Consider the following 12,478-nt stretch of genomic DNA (forward strand, 5'->3'; position numbering starts at 1 on the left):
TGCATTCTCCTGAAAGCCATCTCAGTGCCTCTTCCTGACGTACCCAGTGAATCAAGGTCCTTGCCTCCTGTTTGTGCAGAGGGAAGGTCCCAGGCCGGCTTGCCTCTGGCTGCTCACAGAATGGTGTCTGCTCAGCAGCTAGTGACCCTGTAGTAGGTGCAGGCTGCCCATGGAGTCGGGTACAGACAAGATACTCTTGCCTTGGTTTCCCCAGGCATCCAGGAAACTACAAATGTAAAGTGGGATGTAGTAAGCTTTTCAAAGGCTGCTCTTGCAACAGTGGGAAAGTGTCATCGCCTGCACACATTCGTTATCTGAAAATCATTTTCTCAATGTTAATTCTACATTTTGAGAAAGGTCTATCACAGTTACCCATTTCTTTCAGAAGCAGGGACCAAAGATTAGCATGCCAATTTTGGAGAAAAACAAGAAAAACTGCCGTTAATAATAGAGTTTATCTCCTGGTACTTTTGTAGGCATATCTCATCTCCGCTCATCTTTACATTTTTTTTTCTTATATATGTGGGTTCTAACATATTAATATGTTAACTTATTGAGGTGTCAAGAACCTCATTATTTTACCCTCATCCCTAACAGCTAAGTATTATTCCCATTTCACAGATGAGGAAACTGAGAGGTTAAACAGCTTGTCCAAGGTCAGATGGCTGGTGAATGGAGGAGTTAAGATTCAAGCCCAGCTGTAGCTAATTCTGAGGTTTCCTTTCTGCTGCCTTCATAATTCTCAGAAATATTTGGATGTTTTTGAATTTGGGCAAATACTAAGGTCTGTTGGTGCTAATTGTTAACCAGTTTGCTTAATACTTGGTTATAATCTGGTAGCATTTTACAGTTTGACATGTGACTGTGCCGCATCGAGCCTCATGCTAGTCCTTTGAGTTGTCAACTTTTTACAGACAGGGAAACTGCAGAGAAGCGATGCTAAGTGTCTTTCCTGAGGTTAGGTGGTAAGCGGCAGAGTTAGAACACGAAGCTGGGTTTCTCCAAACCCCCAGACATTTCCATTCAGCCACCCACATTTTAAATAGTTCTTTAATTTGTTGAGTACATGGTATATTAACTTTAATAATAATAATAATAATAATAATAATAATAATAACAATAATAATAAAGGATTAGCTTGAGATCCGAAGTGTCAACAAGGCACCCTCCTCTCTTTTGATAGAGATTTCTTCTGCATACTTTACATGTAGTTCGTTCCATAGACAGTTGTTGAGCTTTGAGTGGATTGCACTATGATGTAGGATCTGGAAAATTTTTCACAGCTTTCCATGATGCCAAGCCACCAGCCAAACTTTAAGTAAGATGGCAAGTTAGTTCCTTCTCAAGAAGTAAAAAAAAAAGAAAAAAAAACCCAAAAAACGAATTGCTTCACAGGTCACTAGACAAATATGCAATTTCCCTCTGGGGTAGATTGACCTTGGACTTTGAGAAATACATTTTTGTTTAATCTAAAGAGTTTTGAAAAGGATTCCTGTGTAACCTCTGTTTTCCTATGTTGAAATATATGGCACATGGCTTTGTGTCTTCTGGGCCTCAGTTTACCTTTTTAAGCTAATGAGGTCCACTTTAATGACTAGCTGGACTTTCAGGTAGCTGGGGGAGCACATCTGGAGAAAAAACACCCCAAAACCTTTGGCTCTCATACTGCATGTCATGGCAAAAAAATTGTGCCAAAGAGTCGTATAAGGATTAATGGCATCTTAGATGAGCAAGTTTTTTCCCATTAGTTTCTCTTTGGGGAAGGAGCATTTGCTGTGGCACCAGGTACATGCACTTGGAGTTTATAAAGTTAGTTTAGATTATCCCCCTAATACAATGTCTTGCTCCTTAGCAATAAATATAAGTCCCCTCCCCGCTTGTTTTGGTGATTCTGGAAGCCAGAGCATTCCAAGGCCATCCAGGTTGTTACACTGAGATGTGTCCCCTTGGCATGTTGCTGTTTCCTTGGGAGCGGATAGAATCCTAAGTAGCCAGCAGTCCTTTTGGGGGACCCTCTGGATTTTTGGGGAATAAGAGGTGAGATTGGGAAGTAGAGGGTGGTACACCTGATTGCCGCAAAAATGGAGATAATAGTTTTAAGTCTGGCATTTTTGAATCTGGGCACTAACTTTAATTCTTGCCAGGAAAATTTAGGCTTGTAAAACAATTTTTAGCATAGCTGCAAATGTGCCTCCTTTTCAAACTGGGATTCAGGGCTCTGGCTTCGTGCTTTCCACTTGTGACTCATTTTGGTGAGGCCTCTGGAGTCCTTGGTCCTATCTTTTCCTAGTTTGAACATTTTCTGTGCTGACAACTGTGCAGGTCCACCTCTAGGAGATCATCCTTTTACCTTTTATTGCCTGAGTAAAATCAGGATACCTGAGTCTGTTTTTACCTTGAGCTGCTAGATTATATCCATATCTCTGCATTACTTTTGTATTCTTCTGGAAAAAGGGTGCTCCTAGAGAGCGAGCTGCCTTTCATTGGGAGAGAGTGGGAGAGTTAATGCATTCATGTTTAGAAAGTAATCTGGAGTCAATTGGTGATGCCAGGAGTGTTATTGAATTAGTGAGAGATATGAGATAGAGTGATGGTTCTGAGTACATGTGAACTCTCTAAGGGTGAATCATGTGCGTGTATACAGGAAATGCATCCTTGATTTCACATAAGATCAAGAGTTCAATCCTACACCTTTCTTGCCTCTTAATGGGAACCAAAGGTTCTTCAAAATTGCGGGTGCTTGTTTTTGGTCTCTATATATCTCTGTGTTCAGCTGTGAGAAGTGAAAGACGTGAAACTCTTATTTATGGAGTACCTATTATTTGCCAGGCATTTGCAAGGTGCTTTACACAAATGATCACATCCTTCGAACAACTCTATGAAGCTGGTGTTTTAATCCCCATTTTAATCCCCATAAGAAATCCTCTCTTGGAAAGGCTCAAATAATTTTCCCAAGGCCATAGAGCTTTCAAGTCACAAATTTGAACTTAGATCATTCTAATTACAAAGTCCTGCAAACTTAGAATCTGGAGAAAAGACTTGGTGACATTCTCATCAGAGGCCTTGATTCTTGGAACATTCTGTGTGGTGTGCTCTTTTAGGCTTCTCATTATTATCAGGGTAAAGAAGAAAACATCAGTATATCTATAAATATCTACCATTGAGATGTGTAACAGAGAGAAAGCCAAAAAAAAAAAAAAAAGTTCACATAATTTCCACGGTGCATTTTTAAGTTCAAAATAGACAAATGAAAAGTGGCTAACTAAATTTACTAATGTTGTATACAGTATTGGAGCTTTGGCCCCCATATTCCAGATTGGGAAATCAAGGAATGAAGTAGGAGCTCCACCCAAGTTTGAGAATTCTCCAGGGAGGGGATATTCAGAGATACAAGTCTGGGCCTTGAGGCCACTTGATGCAACAAGAATGTTTATAGAAAAATAAACACATACAGGGAATGAATCAATGTCTAGGAGGCAAACCTGGAGTTCACCTCTGATTCGATTGGAGACTTTCTGTAAAAAAAGCATTTGTTTCTCATGTGTTTATTTCTTTATTTCTGGACACTCTGAAGGGGCCTCTCTTAGAGGAACTTCTTCGCTTTTCCATGCCCTAACCCATGCTGTGCTGGATGGGCCGGTGGGAGAAATTTGAAATTCCATGACGTCTGCAGTGTCTCCAAAGGACATTGGACGTGGGACAAACAGAACAGCGACTTCATTTTTGTAGTGAAATTGGGCCTGGTGACTTGCTGCTTGATTCACAGGATTCGATCAGCTGTGCTGCTCATAGGCATGCTGCATACGGCCAGCGAGGAGCAGGGATGAGTCCAGTCTTTAGTGATCTCCAACTACCTTGCTTTGTAAGAAGAGAATATTTTTAGTGGTTTCTTGGGCAAACCAATTCTGAAAAATTAATCTTTGAATTTCTAAAAGCTGGTGCAAGATAACACAATAGCTTCGCTCATACAAACCAGTCACAAATCTATTTGTGATTCTTCTCAAACATTCCCGTGTTAATGGAGCTTAAATGCAATTCACATTTCTTTTTGTAATTGGAACTTGGTTCTTGTATTTGTCTGGTGGATTTGTTTAGGCTGCAAGTTTCTTACCATACTCTTAAAATATAGGTAAGATGAGATCTCTCAGTCGAAGGGAAGGAATTTACATCTAGGTTGCTCCATAGAAAGTAAACTTTGTTCCTGAATTACAGAACTTCTCATTCATTGTGTTGGTTATACGATATGCCTCACTGCAGGAACCCTGGTGTCCTGGAAAAAGTAGGGTCTGGAGGTGAGATAGCCCTGAGTTTGAATTCAGGATTTCTGCTTGCTAATTTGTCCTTACCTAAAGTATTTATCTTCCCTAAGCCTCCTTTTCCTATCCTTACAATGGAGATCGTAAAGAGCTTGCAGGGCTGTTGTAAAGATTTGAGATAATTTCTGTAAAATACTTTTTTGCTGCCACAGGGTCTTGATAAATGGTATTTTATCATTATCTTGTGGGCACCGTATTTTGTACAAACGTTCATTGCTGACGGGGCTGTTATTATTTCAGTGGTTGTTAAAACTGTGGTTACTGTTAACCTGGTTACAGAAAATTTTCCACTTGACACCCCCATAACCAAGTGGGCCAGAGGAGGCCCTGTGGCCAGCACAATAATTTCTTCCTCTCACGCACTTACCAAACCTGAGTTAGAGCTTAGGTCCCATTTCCAGGTCTAAAGCATTGCCCTTGCCGTGTCAACGAGGCCTTTTATTGGAATTGTCCTTATCAGGATATTATAATACTATAATTGCTGAACTTCTCTTCTCTTTGCCCGGAATTCTTTCCTCTCAGGGAGTAACCTGGGCATCTGAGGTTTAGGAGGAAAACTCTACTACCTGTTAATATAGCAAGCCAGAGTGGAACTTGCATTTTCTCAGTTGTCATTTCCTAAGCCAGGCTGCCTTCCATGGCAGTGTGCTGTGGAAGGCCAGGTCAGTAAATTCATTTGGCAACCTCCTGAAGATAATTAGTCTTGGGATTCGAAAAAGCTCACTGTTCTTTCTTTCTTCTGCACACCCCTGTCCCTTCTGTCCCCAAGCCAAGGCTTGTGAGTCCTTCCCAGTTCTAGCAGACTTTCCCTAGAGTGCTTTGCAACTGAAGATGTCTGTAGAAACTGCACCTCTGGAGAATGCCAGTTACTAATCTCAATGGTCGATTTGCAGCCAGAATCTGGCACCTAGAAAAAGGGGATCCTGTGTCTTTAAACAACTGTGCGCCAGTGTGTGTAAATGTGCTTGCTAATCCGGTGACTAATTCAGTATATTATAAAGCAGCAATGAGCTGGCTGCCAAGGCAGGGCTGTATCCCAACTGGAGTGGTGTGTAAGGCTCAGAGAAGAATTTCTTGAATTCTGCCACACCACTTGTCTCTGGAATGGCCTCGAAATTTCATCTGTTTGTTCCCCGAACCAGAGTCAACGCTTGCCTTCTCCTGGTTCCCGTCTCCGCCTCCCCCCGGCTCTTTCCTCCACTCTCCCGCCCTCCATTCCTTGGGTCAGTTTATTTACTCATCTGAGGGTGGAGCCGCACTCAATCTGAGTCAGGGCCCAGGAGCCAATCAGAACTGCTCCGGGGCATTCCAGGGGACAGAACTCATAACCCCTCTTGGAAAAAAATTTTCCAAAAGATCCCTTTTGGTCACAGTGTTGTGACTGCACCTTTCTCCGTTCATGTCCAGTGAGCCTGGCCAGGTGTTTGCCAGGAACCCTGTTCTGTCTGCCCTTCCTTTGTCTCCCCCATCAGGAGCTGGGAGAGAAACCTCTGGAAAGAGCAGGTCTGGTGGAGACTTCTTTCTCCTGAAAGCCTTAAATATAGATATATAAAAATGCAAATGTCACTATAAATGAGTGCTTGGGCAGCCTCTGCTGGGGATATCTTTGAGCGAGAAGAATTTGAAGTATTCTGCTCATCTCCTGGAGTCTGCGGACCCTCTGCACAGTCTCCATATCCGTGGCCCCTGGAGTTGTAGATACCAGGCCTGGAAATGGACCAGCCTCTCTCACAGTCACCAGTGAGTGAACTGTCTGCTGTATCACAGGGCTTCCCTGTAGCAGGCAAAGGTCCCATCCTCTCCCAGTCTTCCCTGTCACCGGTGCCATCCATCTGCCTTTGGAGCGCCCCCTGACACCTGACCCCTCCTCTCCCTCACCCACTGCACTGAGGATACCAGCCGGCTCTCCCCTACCCCGGGCGCTGGAATCCAGCCACACCACTCAGACTCCATCGCAGAGCCTTCGGTCTCATCAGCATGGTGCTTGCTCATCACGAGGTGTGAGCGTGCGGCTATTGTCTGTGCGCTTTGATTCCTCCACTGAAAGGAAACTCCAAGTGAAGGATCCGCGTCTCCCCATCGCCGAGGTAGTCCCATCGCTTGGCGCGTAGCAGGTGGCTCACTAGCTCTTTTTTTTTTTTTTAATTTATTGTTTTTATTGAGGTATGATTCACATAACATAATATTCACCATTTTAAAATGTCCATTTCAGTGGTTTAGTACATTCTCACAGTTGTGCAGCCATCACTGATATCCAATGTCAGTACATTTTCGTCATTGCCAGAAGAAACCCCACACCCATTCGCAGTCAGTAGCTCTTTTTAACTAAAGGAATGGCGGTGCGTGAGGCTGTCCATCAGGGGACATGTGGAAAAGTGGACCCATGTTTCCTAATGAGAACCCCCAGCCTTCGCCTGGTGCCCCAGGCACGTGCCCGAGGGAGCTCCCTGCATCTCCCCAGTCTCTGAGGATCTTTTCCATCCCTCTCTCTGACGGGTTCAGCTCTGCTTTATTCTGGTAGCTCACTTGGTTAGGCGCCACTGTGTAGTGAGCTACTGTACGTCTGGGCAGAGATAATGAGTGCTTTCACCAGCTGCATGCAGACTCTTCAGTCCGGAGCTTGGGGCTGTGGTGGCTGCAATTTCCTAATGGCTTCCTGATGAGGCAGAGCCATTTATTAGGGCGGATGAGGGCTGTACATCCCCGTCTCTCTCTTTCCCAACTGATGCAGGCAGGCGGAGGGACAGTGGCTTCTGCTCGCCACCCCCACCCCCGCTTTTGCATTGATCACTTTTTCTCCGCTTTCTACCCATTGGCCTGTCGCACCCATTAATCTGGAGATTGGGTCTGCCTGGCGACTTCTCAGGCTCTTGAGTTTGCCACTGAGCCAGCGTAGGCGACACTCTGGGTGTTTGGGGCCATTAGGGGAGGCCCATTTTGAAAGGAGAGAAAAAATACTCTGCAGAGGCTAAAAGAGATCGTAGCTAGCTCTATCTTTACGCAAACTCTCGGCTCCCTGCATTCTAAATACATTTGCACTTGAACTGGGGCTGCTTGTATTGCTTCAGGAGTTGGCCTTTTTGAGTTGGACATATGGCCTCATTAATTAGATGCATCAGGTTCAACTTCCAGGCCACTGCCACTGATTTTATGTTCTGGCTTTGTCAGTGGGGTTTACCCTGTCCCCTCAACCCTGTCACTGTGTCTCCATTGCCCTATCTGCAGTACCAGCAGGACTGGAATGGTAGTTATAGAACCTTTTAATGACATGATGATGATCTGTTCTCTTTTCAGTGCTTCTCAGATGAAGGTCAGTGGATCGCTGAAATTTGCTGCTGCCTTCACTCTTTCTGGGTGGATAGGAGAGGACCCTCAAAATTTAGAGCTGTTAAATAGTGGTGTCATGCAATTGAAGTTGGGTATTGAAGGTTGCTTGCTTTATAATCTGCTTTCCACTGGGATCTGCGCTCGAAGGAACCTCTTCTACAGTGGAGGCTGACCACCGTTCTTGAAAACTGATAACTTGGAATGAGAACAGATAACATCATGGGGCTGAAAAATCCCAAGTCATGTTTGTTAGATCTTCGAATATGTTATTCCTCTGTGGTTCTTATGAACTTGGGGAGGGGTAAAGTTTGTCCACAGTGATGATCCAGAGCTTGATAGCAGCATAGATATGAAAAAGTAAACATCAGTGGTGTGGAGGAAAGAAAAAAACTGGAAAGAGCAGCATGAGGTAGCATAGAGGAACAGAGACCAGGGAAAGTGTGAACACACAAGTGGAGTGCATAGGATGTTGTTCCTGCTCAAGGCCATAAAAATGGCCAAAGTCAGAGTGATATAGGGGCCAAAATGACAGATTAGGTAGGTCTAGACAAACCTGGGAGTAGCCTCAGATGATAGGTTTCGCGGTGAATACAATAGTTCAGGGAAAGTACCCATAATTCCTTTACCCCCATCTCTGTGGGTCCTCAGTATCTCCTTAGCAGCTCAGGAAACTTGAGCTGGGACCCTGAAATAATTACCTAAGTCTCTTAAAGCAATGAAATTCTTGACTCCTCATTAGGGACATGAGTTTGGATTTACTGAACTGAGTGAAGTTTTTATTCCATGTGGAGTGTGGAGCATATAGAGCCTAATACTGTAAACTCCAGATGTTTCATGTTAGGGCAGTGCCATCGGTTTTTGGTGCCTTTAGCTGGTGTGCAGGCAGTTTTGAAGGCTGTGATAGGTGCAGAGAAGGGCTGACTCAGGCACTTGCCAAACACACTCTGGGTGGGAAGTTTTGCATCTTCTCTGATGTCAGCCTCGCTTCAGGGTGGCAGTGTGTGTCTCTGCCTTCTCCTTACTCTTGCCATGTGCCTCCCACGTGGCTCTCTTGAATTACACTGGGATGATTCACCAGGGCCCTTGGAGAAGAAGGGAGTACTTAGCCTGTTGGGAGCAGAGGATGGGGGAGAAGTCAGGGAAGCAGTGTTTCAGTGATGTACTGGATCAGGTGAGGTGGCCCATGGCCCTGCTTGGATCTTTATAGTTTGCTATAGTTTAGGTGGTCAAAAAGGTCTCAGTTTCCACCATCTGCTCAGAGCAAAAGATGTACAGGAGTGTTTGCTCGTCGTAGCGTTGTTCATGTTATCTCAGTTACGCTGGTAATTCAAATTTATTAGACCACCCTACAGATGGCGTGAACCCTGAACATCTTGGGTCCTGTGCTTCTAAAGTCAGTGAAGAAAATGTGGGAGTGAGGAAGGAACACAGTACATCACTTTGACCTTTGTTGGTTGCATTGGCCTTAGCCGTGTCCTGTGCTTCAGCTTTTAAATTATAAAACATTTACGTGCTTGTCTCTACTTCCCTCTGAATGTGGTGACATTACCTGGGATAGTATCAGCGAAACATCCTAAGCTAGCTACATGAAAAGGAGGAAAATGATCTTATATAGATTTCTTTCTACCTACTTACTGTTGGTTTTCCAGGAGCAAAGAGGGAAGGTGATGTCAGGTATGTGTAGGCAGGTGTGGAAAGCTGAAGTTACTCTTCAGGGGTGTCTGTTGCAAGCCCTGAATTTCTTGCCTTTGGGAGATTTCTGCTTTGTACTTCAGGTGGTAAGGTTGGACTGCATTCACGGGGTACAGTTGCTGACTCCATCGGTTGTCCATTATTACCGAAGGCCATTGGTGGAAACTCACAATGAAAGCATACAGCAGGACGACTGCCTGCAGGGCTCACTCCTGTGTCCTTATGCTTTCATCCCTGGCCCAGACTCTATTCATTTTCACTTTGGTGTCTGTCACAGACTTCTGTGACCACTGCTGGCCCTCTGGGAGGTTTAAGAACATAAGTAACACAGTAGGGAAGGATTGAAATCGATTGTCATTACGAAGTTATGTTAGAGCAAAAGATGACATTTCCAAAAAAAAAAAAAAAAAGTGGAGGAACGATCCAAAAGAGCCGAGATAAAGGGGAGGTAGAGATCTTCCCTGAGACATGAGGCCTATCGAATGGTACATTTCAGCTCTTCGGCCTCTTTATGCTAGCTCCAAAGAAGTGAGGAGGGAACTTTCCCATGGAAAAGCTCTTTTATAGTTTCCCTAAACATGTGTAATCAATAGTCCCGTTAGGACTGTTGTTTCAGGGACCATAGAGTTGACCTTCATCTACTGGTTAGTTTTCCCTGACAGTCCCACTTGCCTTTGACCTCTGTAGACAGAGGCCTTAATTGCATTGGGCTGAGCCGAGGAGCGATTACAGTTCTGACCCACCCCTTCTCAGTGGTGGCTGTATTTTAGCAGTAGGCAAGCAAACTTCTTCACTTGGCTAAAGAGATCCTTTATGCTAAGAAGAAACTATGCGAGCAAAAAAGGAGCCTGTTCTTAAGCAGGCAACATTCTTGGTGACTTCATCTTCCTCCCAGCTCGAGTCCATTTAGAGCCGTGCATACAGGGCAGACTTCCAGTTCCTCCTGTCTGGGACCAACAGTGGCAGTTATAAATAGACCAAGACTTTGTCTGTGGCCATTGTTTTCTAACTGCCCATTGTTTCTGGAAGCAAAGTGGCTATAGCACTTGAGCGTTAGGCAGTCTTTCTCTCATTCTCGGCCTCCTCCCCCTTCCCACTCAGTCTCTCTTTCTCTCCTGCACAAATCAGCATCTCAGCTCCACCATTTCTCTCAGCTGCCTTCGCACTTGTCTGGAACTTAGTGAGAAACTCGAGGGGCGAATGGGCTTCACAATGGGTAGATCGACTGACTCCAGTGAAGCTTTCGTCCGAGACTTTTCATGATATATTTGTGGTCAAGATGGGGATATGTGGATCCAATGACAGTAAAGTCAGGAGGATTTGTAACTCATTGAGCAACTATACCCAAAGGGTCTTGGTTAATATGTCACTGTCAGAATGATGCATGGCCCCTGGTGTTATGTTATGGGGCTCAGAACTTGGTCATTGCCTTTTCAACATTTTTGTCAGGGGCTCAGATTAGAGAAGGATGCCGAAAGCATAGTTAGTAAATTGCAGATGGTGCGAAGCTAATTGGATGAGGACAGATTCATGATAGAAAAAAAATCTTTACACGTGGAAACATGGATCAAAACAAGGTGAAACTTAATATGGGTGAGTATAAAGCTCTGCTTGAGGTTAATAAGATTCGGTCAGCAGTTATAAACCAGCTCAGGGTCAGTTCCTGTGAAGGTCTGGAGTGCACTGTGAATGCCTTTATAGAGTGGCTGTTAGAAAAGTCAGTGTTGGTCTGCACCACCAGAAGTGCATGGAGCACGATGACAATCCTGGTGTTGCCATTACGCCCCTGAGAAGCATGGGGTTTACCTGCGAATGCTCGGGAGGCTCTCTTTAGGAACAGTGGCTTACAGGAATGCTCCCAGGTGTGGGTTGGGGGAGGGGGCGGGATGGCCCAAACCATGCCATCATGAATGCTTAAAGGAACCAACGAATTTTAAAACCCGGACGGAAATGATGACAAAGGGATGAGTAAAGTCGAAAAGCTGGTAGGTGAAGAAAGATTAAACTTGCACCATACAGCTTCAACCAATAGAACTAGGGCAATGAATATAACTCATAAGAAGGTAGATTTTAACTCAATGTGTGTCATCATTTTAAAATAGTTATTGCAGTGCACAAGTGAAGTTCAGAAGTAGAGAGCGACTGAATATGTTAAGTGAGGAGTTGCACTCTGCGGGCCTTTTGGGGAAATATGGCGGTTGTGTGCCATGTCCCGCCCTACCTCTGCTTGTCATTACCCATTAGCAGATAGTCCTTTGTGGATTTGGAAAACTTCGGTGGATTATGTCTATAGAGCGTATCGCTGCAGTGCCTGCGGTTGGCATGTTGAGAAGATTTGTCCCCATACGGGAAAACGGAGTTATATATTCTTATTTATCGTTGTGGTTTCCCTGGGTTGAAAACAGACAGTTGCACTGTGCAAATGTGTGTGAGTATGCTTTTTCCTTCTCAGCCCAGATTTATTTATTAAAAGAAAAACACATCTGCATAAAAAAGCCTTAGAACACAGGAAGAATGTCCACTTTGTTTTTCTTTCTGTAGCACCAAGACATGTGGGGTTTCAGCTTCCTCTGAGGGGTTTTTGAAGCCTGGCTTTCATCTTAAACAAGGCTTTTTCCCATTGGAAAAAGCATGTTTTTTTTTTGGTTTAAAAATGTATTTATATAATGTATAAATAAATAAGAAAGTCGAGAGAGAATTTCCTTTCAAAATTTATGGAAAAATGCTGCTTTCTGAACACTATTAATTGGGAGTAGGTTGCTGGCTCTTCCCAGCCCATGTCCACTCTGCCATCTGTCCCTTTATTCTGGTTTAAAATTTTCCAGTGTTCGTTTTCTCTGCTTTCTCCTTTCTTTCCCCCACTGTTTCCTGCTCTTCCTGCTCTGCCATCCTTCCTTTGTCCTCACCACCAGTCCTTGCCACTTTCTCCTCTCTGAGGTCCCCTTGGCTAGCCCCTGCAGATCCTGCCCCTCTCGCCTCAACTCCCTTTCTCTCTCTCAGTCCCTGTTCCTTCTGCTTTTCCTGGGTAGCCTTCAGCGACTGGAGCCTCCACTGGAAGATGGCTGTCTCTGTGTTTGTTTTCTGTGTGGGAGGGAGAGGCAGGCCTTGAGAAAACAGTTCAAAAGTGCAGAAAAACGTTACCT

General features: G+C 44.4%; 1 protein-coding gene across 1 annotated transcript in view; it reads left to right on the top strand.

The window, feature by feature from the left end:
- ETS1 (ETS proto-oncogene 1, transcription factor) overlaps positions 1 to 12,478 on the top strand; it is a 61,761-nt gene that overhangs the window by 9,284 nt on the left and 39,999 nt on the right. The window lies entirely within an intron of this gene.

This window comes from Pteropus alecto, unplaced genomic scaffold (assembly GCF_000325575.1).
Source record: "Pteropus alecto unplaced genomic scaffold, ASM32557v1 scaffold135, whole genome shotgun sequence".
Classification (NCBI taxonomy): domain Eukaryota; kingdom Metazoa; phylum Chordata; class Mammalia; order Chiroptera; family Pteropodidae; genus Pteropus; species Pteropus alecto.